The 12707-nt window shown below is 34.3% G+C and overlaps 1 long non-coding RNA gene across 2 annotated transcripts; it reads left to right on the top strand.

Annotated features, from left to right (window-relative positions):
• The first annotated feature begins 4048 nt into the window (after positions 1-4048).
• Positions 4049-6137, top strand: LOC149546799 (uncharacterized). Of its 2 annotated transcripts, none has more exons than XR_016354373.1 (2): positions 4049-4521; positions 4860-6137. It is a non-coding gene; the product is annotated as an uncharacterized LOC149546799 (long non-coding RNA). The 2 variants fall into 2 exon arrangements; XR_016354374.1 differs by having other exon boundaries at positions 4049-4443.
• Positions 6138-12707: the final 6570 nt, after the last annotated feature.

Here is a 12707-nt window from a genome sequence, read left to right on the forward strand (position 1 = left end):
TATGAGTTAGTCAAGAAAACACTGTTGGACTAGTGATAGTTATGGTCAAGAAATTTGAAGAATAATAAAAAGTGGCAATTGAGCATAGTGAAGTTGAGCAAGTCAATGAAAGACAAGAAATACATAGTAGTAGAGAGCAAGCTATACAGTGTTGAACAAGTAGAATATAGTGATAACTGAGTGTTGACAAAATAATAGTTTGTAAAGGAAACAAGTTTGAGGCCAACATAGTTAAATTTTTGGATTAGTGAAAATGTGTGAATGATAAGGATTAATGAGGTGGCATATTTAATGCATGAATTGAGTTTTTTATGCAATCAAAGGTAGGGATTTCAAGAGAAGTTTCTAGAAGTATCAAGAAAGGAGTAGAAAGAAAAAATTATGGGTAGATTTGATGAATCTAATCAAACCCTAAAATCTAGAGTAGTATTTAAGAGGGAAAAGATCTAATCAACCCATTTAAGGATGAATAATAGATGTTTTTTAGGGTTAGTTCCTTGTTGATTCATGATTTTGTGGAGGACCTATGAAAAGGAGAGTAGTACAGGAGAGGTGAGAAGATTGGTGAAGTATGATTTCTTGAAGGGTTGTTAGGTAGAATAGAGATGGATGTTTTATTGAAGTCTTTTCAATGAACCAACAAATAAGTTGAGTGGAGATCAAAATTTGCAAAGTGAGTTTTGTCTTTACAGATCAAACTTGTTTTACTTTCTAACCATTATGACAGTGAAAATCCATTAATCAAGGTTGACTTAAGAGTCATTATGTAAATCCTTTAATCAAGATGACATTCTAATGGAATGATCCAAAGTGTTCTAATGAGACCACTCCTAACAAGGTGATTAAATCCTTTAACAAGGTTACACCTAACAGTGTGTTTTCTAACCATTCATGGGGTTGGCACTTAAGAGAGATTACTTCAGAAGGGTGAAAGGTGGTAGCATGTTACTTGGTGGGTTTTCTCAATTTGGGTTTCTATGTCAAATACTAGTGTCAAAAATGTTTGAATGTTATATGTGTGATGCATGATATTTACTATTATATTATTTACTATAAGTTGGCATGTATTGAATAGAGAGATAAGTGATGAATGAATATGTTATGTTGTTGATGAGTTTCTATATGGATTGAGTGGTTTTATGAGTTTGTTAAAGTTGTATTGGTACATCTAGACTTGAGGATGGTTGATTCACCCCCCTCTCAATTATTCTAAACATTCTAATAGGTAATGGTTTTTGCCTAACAATAGGAAATTCTAGTACCCAAATGAAAATTCTTGAGTATTGAATCTCTAGAATGGTAATAATTGATTTTGGGTAGGCACCCATATAAAAAAATGGTTCAATACTAAATACCCAATTTTCTCCATATAGAAATATAGCCCTAAAACTAAAACTAAGACATCAAAATAGCCCTTTATAGATTGGGCATTTTTTTAAAAACCTCATAAGTTGCTAAAGTGAATTGAGAAATGGAAAACAGTATGATGACATATCGCCATCAAGTGTAGAATATATAAAATATTTTTTGTGTATGAAGGTACAAGATACCTCACCTATCCTTCAGAATTGTGTTATGATGATGCCCACAAATTTGGAAACCAATATGAACTTAAATTCAATGAGGATCACACAACTACATCATTCCAACACCCTTATCAAGGTAATATTAAACTAAAGGTGGAAAATTGAATTCAATCCATTAAGGTAAATTTTATTTTACTTGAACAACTATGATCAGAAGTAGTACCTTGTTGGAAAGTGAAACATCATTCATTGAAAACTTGGAAACAATAATTGCAAGCTTCATACAAACCTAGAAAAATAAATTCTACATCAAATATTTCGTGATTAGGAAAAATCTATAAAGAATTTTAATTTTTTTTTCCCAATTTAATTTTAGTTATGTAATCTCTTTGCTTGGCATTTGACAAGCTTTCCTAAAATTGTAATGGTAATCCATACAATATTTATAGATCCTTAGAAGTCGATCTAAATATTTCATTTCCTCCAGTTCATCATGTGGAACATGCTTGTAGTACATAATGTCCATAGTTGTCACCAAGACCTACACATTGTATATCTTTAATCAACATTGTGAACAAATATATATCCCAAGAAGATTAATGTCAAGGTTTGTTGTGTTGTAGAAATCCTTTGAACTAGAGAGGGTGTGTGTTTGCATGTTTGAGAGAAGAAAATGTGAAGGGAGAGATAGAGAAGAAGGGAGTGGAAAGGGGGGGCGAATAAGAGAAGAGAGGAGAGGGAAAAGATGAAGAGGTGGAATGATAATGATATATGAAGTTGTGTGTGTGTGTGTGTGTGTGTGTGTGTGTGTGTGTGTAAACACACACACACACACACTAGACTATACTATATTATGGATCTCTATCCCTCTATATTTCTATATTCATATTTTTTTTTCTAATTTAAGAACTCTTTCTAAATGACTCTCTTTTGTCCCTCATTGTTTCCATCTTATCCCCTCCCCCACCCTCACTCTCTCTCTTTGTCTGCATGTGTGTGTGTGTGTGTGTGTGTGTGTTCACACACACACACACACACACACACACACACACACATGCAGACAAAGAGAGAGAGTGAGGGTGGGGGAGGGGATAAGATGGAAACAATGAGGGACAAAAGAGAGTCATTTAGAAAGAGTTCTTAAATTAGAAAAAAAAATATGAATATAGAAATATAGAGGGATAGAGATCCATAATATAGTATAGTCTAGTGTTTGATATATTTCTTTACTATTGGCATAACCATTGCAATGAAAATATTTTATGGGCCATTTTACTCAAACTACAAAACATAATTACAGCCAGAAATAAAATAATAACTATTTGAAAACATCATCAAAGGTATACAAGACTATAGGTTTAACCCTTGCACCCTAAAAGGTGCATGTGCTAGTTATATTTTAGGAGATATTAACAAATTTATAAACTAATAACTAGGAGATAATTTCAACACGAAGTCAAATTTTGATATTGTGATATTGATAATTTTACCTCTCTAAGCATCATCTAGATCCAACGAGTGCTACATGTTCCATTTATTCTGAGGAGAGATGGATTCATGTTGGATCACTAATGAAATACGAGTCTATGAATTTGATTACAAAATTAAATAGTGATATCACAAATCTATAAATGTTTACAACCTTCCATCCAAAGCTTGTATGCTTTGGCATACTAGTACAATGCCTAGAAGTAAATTTTTTATTTTTTTAAAATTTGTATGCATACCCATAAGTAATTTTTTTATTCATAAACATTTTTCATCTCATTGCCTAGCCAAAAAGTCTAAATTTTTTAATAATTTTTTTTTAAATGCTCACCAGAAATAAACAAGCTTAATTAGAAAATAAAATGTCTTGAAAAAACATTAAATATTTTAGTAGTATTTGTACAAACCCAATCTCCAATGATAATTAATTGAAAAACAAACATTAATCTATCCGGCTATAGATAGACGGGATAATAATGCCCAATTAAAAGGAAAGCATTAGACCTTACAACATCCTATACTACGAATGGTTTCCTAAGTTTCTAATAACCAAAAACATACGTGCTAATCTCTTACTAATTCAACCCTTCGATCTGCTTTTCTCGAGAAGACATCAAACTCATTTTTCGTAGAGACATCAATATGGGATCTTAGTGCGATCTTTCTTCAACTGTGAAAGAGAGTTGATTCTTTTTTTCCCCTTTCCCACTACAATACAAACAAAAAAATACGCTAACCGTGTGACCAATGAATCAAATTTTAAATTTTACTATATTGTGATGTAGAGAAACTTAATGAAAGAACCCGCAAAGGAGGGCTCAAATTACTGACACACCACGTTCATGCATGTAGCGACTCCAAATCCATCGCATCATTCACACAAGTACCTAATAATTCAATAAAAAAAATCATCAATTATTCCCGACAGGTGGCTTCAACTTGGATTTCAAACCCAGTAGGAGGGAATACTCTCTAGGTTCAAGTAAACCCATGGATTGTGTTTTAAAGCACACAGAAATCCTCGGTTTCCCTGATTTGCATGTGTAGACGAGCCACAAAATCAGCGGCTATACTGGGCAAAACCACTGTTGGAGACTTGTTGATAAGCTTGGATAAATTTTCAGAGTACCATCCTGGTAAACTCCTTCCTAGGTCAAATGGCGTAGATTTTCATTTCAAGAGAAGAGGAAAGCGTGGCAAGTAAAATCGAAGCCCTAGATCTTCAAATGGGCATAGAAGCATCCGTCTGGCAAATGGGCTGCAGAAATCAGAGACCCAATAAAGGGAAGTTGGGTTTGTTTTGGAACTTATAATTCAGCGGAGGAGTTAGCACTTGTCTGTGATTATGAAGCTAATTAAATTAGAGGGAAAAAATGCCAAGTTCAACTTTCCTGAACAAGTCAATGCAAAAGATGACTCTACGAAAAAGGTAAATGTTGGCCTTCAATCTCTGTTACGTATAAGCAAATCTTCTAGTTATTATCTTTACAATAACGAGGAATATGAGGTAAGCATATCTTCCAGTTATTTTCTGTTCTATATCAAGGTATAGAAAGAGTGTAGCTAATCCCTTATGTGCATTTGGGTTATTTTCTGTTCAATAGCGATCACCTTCTGAGGAGGGTGATAATATAAAAACCAACTAGATTCTATTCTAAGAGGAAAAAAAACAGTATGTTAACAACTTCTGACACATAGTTACAGAGTTATTGTTTTTTTCTTTTTAAAATCAGTATACTAGTTATTATTTTATAGTATAAACAATGTCCGGTTAGGAAGTTTACCTATGAACGCGACATATCTGATGTGTTTCCCTTGATACGTGTTGCCAACTTTTCGTTTCAGGTGTAGACTACTAGTTAGCGACTCCCAATCCGGCACATCATTCACGCAAGTAGCTAATAATTGAGGCGATTCACGACAGGTGGCTTCATCTTGGCTTTCAAACCCCACAGGAGGGGGAGCTCTCCAGGTTCAAATAAGCCCCTGGTTTGTGGTTTGGAGCACACAGAAATTCTCAGTTAGTTTTTGGTTTACATAGGGAACATGTGTGGGAGAACTGCAAAATACACTATTGCGTCCGGCAAAACAACGGCTGGAGCCTCGTTAATAAGCTTTGACAAATTTTGAGAGTACCATCTTGGTAAAGCCCTTGCTAGGTCAAATGAAGCAGCAGAACTTCATTGGCAGAAAAAAGAGGAAAGCGTGGCAATGAATGTAAAAGAGAAGAAAACGAAGGCACATCACAAATACGTAGGGCTGAGGAAGCGACCGTCTGACAAATGGGCTGCAGAGATCAGAGACCCAATCAAGGTAATTAGGGTTTGGCTTGGAACTTACAACTCTGCAGAGGAGGCCGCGATCACCTATGATCGTGAAGCTAAAAAAAAATGAGGGAAAAGAGCCAAGCTCAACTTTAGATGACTCTACGAACAAGGTGAATGTTTCTCTTTAATTTCTATCAAATATTAGTGAATCTTTTAATTATTATCCTACAAATAACAAGGATGAATATAGGTTGAGCAAATCTTCTAGTTATTACCCTCATAATAAAAGGATTCCTATGTGAGAAATATAAATCAAAATCATTCACAACTCTAAATCTAAAAATTTGCTAAGGTATTGTATTTTCTCCACCGTTAGATTGAATACAGATCAAGGGTTGTCATTATGGCACTATAGAAAATGATTAGATCTTTAGTCATAGTAACATAAATATAGGTTGACATGTGTCCTCGCAAGCCCACATGGTAAAGCTAGGACAAAGGAAGGAAAATCAAATGTTGACATGTGACACACTCCAGAAAGCTTGAAAACTTAGTAGGAAATGGTAAGCGAGTTAATATTAACTCAAAGAAAAAAGGTGGCATAGTCATGCTAGTGGGCAATCAGTAGTCAACATCAAGTTAGAAGGTTGAACTGGGTGGTAGAATGTTTTGTTATCATTGGGCCATGTGGTCAAGGCAAAGGTGGAATTTGTTTGACTTGCTAATATATCTGGTTTGGCACATTGAAAATATGTAGAAAAACAACTCTTTAATGATGAATTGACCTTTTGATCATTTGCAACTACTTTCATCATTCTCCATACCACTTTAATTTAAAGACATTCAATTGCTACTATGTCATTATCAATTTATCTAGTTATGCATTAATGGCCCCTATTTCTATCTTCTCAAGGCTTTGTTTGATAAATGATATGATTTTCTTGCATTTGGATGTGTACCAAGATCAATTTTTCCTTCAGATTTGCAATGATTGTTCTTTGCAACCTTAATGGTAGTGATTGATTTTTTCCTTAGGGGAGAAGCTATATCAGTTATGTTTGAACTATAAAAGCAAGATTTGTGACCCTTTTAGGGTTGGTCATTTTTTCTCTCATTCTATAGTATTGAATTCTATATTTTTCCACTATAATTTCATTATTTCTATGAATGAATATAACTCCTTGATGTACCTCATTCTCCCATCAAAATTTACTATATAATCTTGCTGCTTCTTTTGATGTTTTGTTCCTTATTCTTCAATCTACATCATAGTGTCTACTTTTTCTTCTTGGATGTTATAGAGTGAAGTTCCTTCCTTGTAGCATCTCATTGGGTTTTTGATTTGTATATGGTTGTTGAATTAGAGAAAAAGGTTGACTCGGTATATTTTGAGTTTATATTGATGAATAGTGCCTTGTTAGGTAGATATATGACTGAACAGACTATTTTGGTGTATCACCCCCTTTAGATTTGATGCAAAAGCATCCAGAGGTATAAGGGCAATCTTGTGTCACCCAAAAAAATGTACTTAGAATTAGTTTCTGTTTCATGTGTTCTCATTTCTAGATACCCATTTGGATCAAATAAAGGTTCCAACTCTCACAGTTCCACTATCAGTGTTCTCGGATAGAGTATTTGAGCACCTTGGGATATGTTTAAATGCCAAAAAAAGAGGAGTATGTAATTGAGCCATCATTTTGGTGAACTAGAAGGTGTAAATTGATCAGATGAATGTAATTGTAATTTAGAGCATTCTGAAATAGAATCAGGTCAAAAGGCCCCACGGTTTGAAAGTTATCGCAGTTTTTCAGTTTCTGGAGACCTCCTAAGAATGCTTCAACGTCATGTTTGGGGTATTAAATGACCTCAAGTAGGGCAAAAAATGGGGGATGAGTGAAGCTCATCCATAGGGCTATAGAGCGCTTCGAGTGCTTTTCAAAAATGTAAACGGTTCGTCAATCAGAGCTACGGTTCAAAAGTTATGCCTCCAAAAAGTTTGATTACCGTTTCTAGATTCTTCTAATTTTGTGTCGACTTCTAATGCGACTTCTAGAGCCTTCTATTTGGTTGGTTGATGCCAACTAGCACTTTCTAGAATGTATTCCTAATCTTTAACCCTTTGGGGTCTATTTAAGAACATTTTTGGTATTGTAAAAGGTAGTTAGGAGTGGAGTTTGAGAGAAGGTACTAGGAGAAGAATTTATCTCTAGATTTATGCTATTGTAAGCCCATAGGGCATGTTTTGGAGTTTGTTTCTCTGCACTAAGTGTACTAGCATATTTTCACAGTTAATTAAATTTTCCCTTTCATGTTGTGTCCATTCTATGCTTGGGTCATGTCCCCATCAAGATTAGATTAGGTAGTTTTCTTACATTCATTTCTTCCCCCTTTTCATCTTAAGAAGTAGTTAGATGCACCTTGATAGTAAGGAAGTAAGCCTTCTCCAAAGACTCAATCTCATAGTTTAGCTCCCACAACTCAGAGATTGTTTTTATGTTTCACAAGGTTTCCTTTAGGTAAGACTTTAGGCAAGGGTGAAAATAGTAACCTAACACTTCTACTCAAAAATATGATATTAAGGATCTTTTGAGTCAAAAAAGTGACTACCAAAAAGTTCTCAGCCTCAAAAAATCCATTCTAACGGAAAAATTTCCCAAAAGGAACAAGTCACCTCAAAATAATCCCCAATGCCCTAACCCTAAATGTAAGAGAATTGAAAAGGAAATGGAAGATATGGATAAGAAGGGGGTGGAGGATGAGGATAGAAAAGATGATAATACCATGACTAAGGCTAAAACTAGCAGTCGATCTCCTAGCAGTCGATCTCCATGGAGAGGAGGTTGTAACGCATCTATAAGAATAAAGAAATGAGTTTGAGGGAGAAAAATAAAGACATGAAGGTTGCAGAAGAGGATTTGAAATATTTGGAAATTGAAACAAAATTGTTGGATGATAGTGTGGACACTAATTAAAAGGATGCGGATGGAGAGCAAACGAGTAATGATGGGGAGAAAGGATATAGAAAAATGAAAATAGAAGGTGCACATTAAGGTGGACTTAGGCATGGTTAATGCTATTGAGGATACTCCTACCAAGGATGAAGCATAGAAAAAGGGGAGTTAAAGTAACTCTTGGAAGAGAAGGATAAGGGGAATACTTAAATGGAAGGTTCACATGAAAGGATAAAAGATGTGGAATCCGATTTAGCTAGATGTCTAGATGATATGTAAATAAAAATTGACTCACTCAAGAAAATGTACAAGGAGGTTATTGCTAAAAATTTTATGGTAGTCATGGATTCAAGCCTTTACAAAATTCAATGTGAGATCTTGGAAATAACTATTCTTGGAGTTGTCACTAGAAACAACAATATGAGAAAGGCTAGGAATGCAAGAACTGTTGAAGTAGATGAAAGACTAATCCCACAACCTCTAAGAATCATTTTCATGCAAACACCTACCATAGAAAGAGAGAAAACTATATGATTATAAAGAATTTTATTATTTTATTTCTAGATAATATTTTAACATACAAACATGGCAAACAAATGAGCATGTTGAGTGGCTTTAGGTTTTCAACAGGTCCTAGAGGGGATTGCTCCTCCAATGGTGAATATGACATTGAAGATGATGCCTCTCTACTATTTGTAGATCAAGGGATGGTTCCTTCATTTTTGGGTTATGCTGTCCCATTTTATGGATGTATTTATAACCCTTGATTGTGCTTTGGGACTTGTTTTTGGACCACTCCCTTTTCCCCTCTTTTTGTTTTGATGAGGGAAAACTTTTTCTATCTCCCCAACTTTTCAAGGGAATCTCTAGTTTTTGCTCAACATGTTGTATCTCAATGGATGCCTTTTCATTGGGTTTTTGCTTCTAATGAAAACACAATCTTCATTCTTGCTTGTACTTTGAAATCCATTTCTTGGAAATTGATTCATGCATGTGTTAAGGCTAGGATTGTGCAAGCTAGAGCTCTCAAACTTACCTTACTCTTCTTTTGTGGGATTTTTGTCTCAGTGGTGGTGCAGGTCCTTTTGGCTCATGTTCTTATCTTTCCCTCTTACTATTGAGGTGGCTTTTCCCTAGTCATGGATTGATGTGGCCATGGATTGCTGGAGGTTCACCCCACACTTTGAGTAGAGGCTAGAAGGCTACATTTTATTGAGTATTATCTTCTAATTACATGTGTGTTGGTTTGGGATACCTCTCATTACCCCAACTAATTTTTGAGTGTTCCTTAAAAAGCCAAGTTATTTGTTGGTGATTTTAAGATTTTAATTAGGAAAATATTTTGTATCATGGAGATTGAGGGAGCCCTTATTTTATCACACATTGTGATTTTATCTTCTCTTGTGACCTCTAATAATGGTGACATATACTTGCTAGAGTGTAGGCTTAGGGTTTACTAGTTAGGGGATTTGGAGAAACCACATTTTATATTTATGGGCTCTACTTTGGAGCATATTTTATAAGTATGTTTTTTTTACCAAATGGATTTTAATAATTTTTAAGGGCCTAGTCTTGTTGATGACTATTTTTAGTTTATGTTGATGGCTTGTTTTGGGGTGCTCTATTCTGAGTTGGGAGACTAGTTCTTCTCTAAACACATTCTTTGAGGTCTCTCATGCTTCTTTTTTTGATTATGGCTTAAAGATCCATATTACCTTTGTGTTATGGCTTAGGCAGCCTCAAACTCCCATTGATCACTCTCCTATAAAAAATTTTTCATTGTGGAAGGTTTGACCTTGGTTGTTGATTCTTTTTGACAACTAGTTTTTCTTTTTCTCTTTTTCTTCCTAGGTTATAGTTTGTCTATTTGTTTTGGGTTTCTAGAAAGCTTCTTGTTAAATTTATAGTATGATTTCACCATAGTTGTGCTATAAATCCCCTTTAAAAATCAACTTGATGTGGGTTTTGGGTCCCATGCAAACCTTTTTTTACTCTAATATTAAACATTTTAGCATAAAATATATTTTTTCATATTAAAATTAATTAGTGATGACTTGCATATATGATTGTCCTAAATACACTAAAATTAAATTGTGATAATTTAAAATAATTTTTTCCCAAAACCTAAACTAAAATAACAAAAAAATGAAATGATTAATTAACCTATATCTTTATAATTGACTAGAAATATCTACACATAAATACATTGACACATTATTAGTAGATAATCATATAAATAAGAATTGTATCATAGTTATAGTCCCACCTTATGCAAAAGTATGAGACTTATAATTTTACAAATGTTGAAAGCATGTTTTGAATCTAAGACTAGGTTTTGACTATTTCATGTCATCACACTTAAGATGTTTACTAGGTTCATGTTGAGCTAGTAACACATGCCAAGTGAAATATGTATAGATGCTAAGTAAATAGTTGATGCTGAAATACAATGTATGCCAAGCAAGACAAAACTACAATAGGTGCCAAGTGAACTTTGTGTTCTGAGCAATCTTTAGGTGCCAAGTGAAGTTCAAGTGCTGAGTGTAGTATAGGTGTCAAGTTAGTATAGAAGTTGAGTGGAACAAAATTGCTATTGGAGCTAAGTGAGCTAGTTTTTCTATATGAGCCGAGCATTAGAAGTAACAAGTGTCGAGTAACACAAATTGGACATAGTTGTTTGTAATTGCACAAACTTCTATGTAAACCATTTTTGAGCTGACGTAGAAGAATCTCAAAGGATATTAAAGATAAGAAAGAATCTTTTACATTACCTATGCAATCAACATGCAGCCAATAAGAAAAATGGAGAAGGTATGCAACCAATAAGAAAAGTGCATGAATTGAGTAGGAAATGAAGATTTAATATGAATTGTAGATTCATACCTAACCCTAAGTCTTCAAAATGTTTAAAAGGAGGATGAAACCCCATTGTATGTGTGGATGAATGAAGTACATGGGTGAACTATAGTGAAATTCAGAGGAAAGTGTAGAAGACTTAGAAGAACAGAGAAACATTGAAACATTTAATTGATCAAGAACAGAGTATCAGGATATTGAAGAGTGACATATCAGATCAAGCAAGGATCATGTCAATCAAAGTAGAAAAAGGATATGGAATCAACAATTGGAGAATGCAAAGTTATTAGGTCAAAAGTTTTCTAATAGTCTCTAAGAATTGTACTAGATAATGTAAACCTTATGGACTTATGTTGGCCTAGAAAAAAATTTTAAATCCTTTAATAGGGTGGCATTCCAACTGAATGCAAAATTCCTTTAACCAAGCCTACTTTTAGCAGGGTAGAGAAATCCTTTAACTAGGTCACTTTTGATAGAGTGTAAAAGTCTTTAACAGGATTGGCCTTTCATAGGGAAGACCATTGGAAGTGGTCAAACATTGTAACCTTAAATAGTTACACATTATTGCTTTTGGAATAGTCAAATAGGAATAATGCTTCTGAGAAGGGGGGGACGAATAAGAAGTATTGTATTTTTATTCTTAAAACTTTTTAACTGAAAATAGATTGCATGTATTTAAACATATCAACTGATTATGAGAAACACATAAGCATCACCATATAACACTAGAAAATTTGGTAACCCAGAAATCCTCCAGAAATATGAAGGTAAAACTGGGGTGGGGATGATACCCACAAAATCACTGCAGTAATAAAGTTTAACCACTTCTGATGGTCTACCCTGTTAAAGGCTTGACTTGTTAAAGGCTTTACACTGTATCATTAGTGACCTGATTAAAGGATTCCAAACACTTTACATGAAGTGTTACCCTGTTAAAGGATTTAATCACCTATTTATAGGATCTGCAAAATATCTGCTAAGCTAACCTATCACCATAGGGTTTCCTTTCTAATACAATTGCTAGAGAGTATTAGGTATAATAAACCTAATAGCTCACAATCCGTTGATTGCTAAATACATGCACTTGATCTACTTTCTTTGATCTTGATCTTCTGTGATCTGATACTCTTTACTCTAAAAATTAGTGTTCCTTACACACCCTCGTCCATCTCCATATACAATGAGATTTAGTCTTCCTTATAAAGATATTCAAAGACTTAGGGTTAGGTATGGATCTACGATCCATATTCAATCTCTATTTCCCGCTCATTCCTTGCACATTTACTATTGGTTGCATGCCTTCTCCATTTTTCTTATTGGCTGCATGTAGGTTGCATAGGAAGAACAAAAGATTCATTCTTATCTTTTTAATCCTTCAAGATTCATCATATGTTGGCCATGAAAATAGTTTACATCTGCATTTGTAAAGTTACAAAATCATATGTGCATTCTGTGTTGCTTGGTACTGATTGATTCCTGATGCTCGACACTTATATTAAAATGGCTTACTCGACTCCTGATCTATTTCTATATTGCTCAGCATTGTCTATGACTCATCACTCAAATACCACTCAAAACTTGTTTCATGCTCAGCACTTGATCTTCACTTGGCACTTGAT

The sequence above is a fragment of the Cupressus sempervirens genome, chromosome 7 (assembly GCF_028749045.1).
Source record: "Cupressus sempervirens isolate cs-2001-9-10 chromosome 7, ASM2874904v1, whole genome shotgun sequence".
Taxonomy (NCBI): domain Eukaryota; kingdom Viridiplantae; phylum Streptophyta; class Pinopsida; order Cupressales; family Cupressaceae; genus Cupressus; species Cupressus sempervirens.